General features: G+C 32.9%; 1 protein-coding gene across 1 annotated transcript in view; it reads left to right on the forward strand.

Annotated features, from left to right (window-relative positions):
* The window catches only part of LOC101862038, a gene marked incomplete at its 3' end in the record, with an annotated part of 15,814 nt that overhangs the window by 459 nt on the left and 14,496 nt on the right, over positions 1-859 (forward strand).

The following is an 859-nucleotide window of genomic DNA, read 5'->3' on the forward strand; positions in this document are numbered from 1 at the left end:
TACATATACCCATATGATATATCCAGTACATATACCCATATGATATATTCAGTACATATACCCATATGATATATCCAGTACATATACCCATATGATATATTCAGTACATATACCCATATGATATATCCAGTACATATACCCATATGATATACCCATACGATATATTCAGTACATATACCCATATGATATACCCATATGATATATTCAGTACATATACCCATATGATATGTGAGGCAGCGTGGTGGAATCAGGCTCTCGTCAATTTTGGGCATGTAGAGTTATCGGTATCATCTTAAAGCTTGTTCACTAGTCTTTATTTGGATGAAAAAGGTATCCATTTTCTTGAATACAAGTCGAGATATTTGCGAATGAAGGAGGTGTGGGTCACCTGTTTTCAGAGTTAAAATTAGTGAGAAAATGGCCGACAAAGATTAGTTATTTCCTTAGCTTAAGAGTCCAGGTCAATTGAAAATTTACATTTTTTGTGCCTTTAATCAACGTTTTTTTAAAAGAAAAATCCACACAGAAATGAGTTTTTTAATGGGCATGAAAGGTGTTGAGCCAAAAAACAAACATTTGAGAAAACTAAACAAACCTGCAGAAAAATGCAAGTTTCTTCAGTTTGATTATTTTGACGAGAGCCTGATTCCAGCGCGGTGCCTCACATAGAAATGTACTCAGTAATATTATCATAACAAGATTCATTTCGCCCCTGTCATTCAATATTTTTGTATGTCTAAATACATACGAGATTTCCAGGAGACGCCAGTCTTTTTTCTAAATACTTTTTTTTTGGCTCATTAAGTTATCATTTAAGTACAAAATGGTTGATTCTGTTAAAATACGTTCTTCTATTTAT

The sequence above is a fragment of the Aplysia californica genome, unplaced genomic scaffold (genome assembly GCF_000002075.1).
Source record: "Aplysia californica isolate F4 #8 unplaced genomic scaffold, AplCal3.0 scaffold00217, whole genome shotgun sequence".
In the NCBI taxonomy this organism is placed as follows: Eukaryota; Metazoa; Mollusca; class Gastropoda; order Aplysiida; family Aplysiidae; genus Aplysia; species Aplysia californica.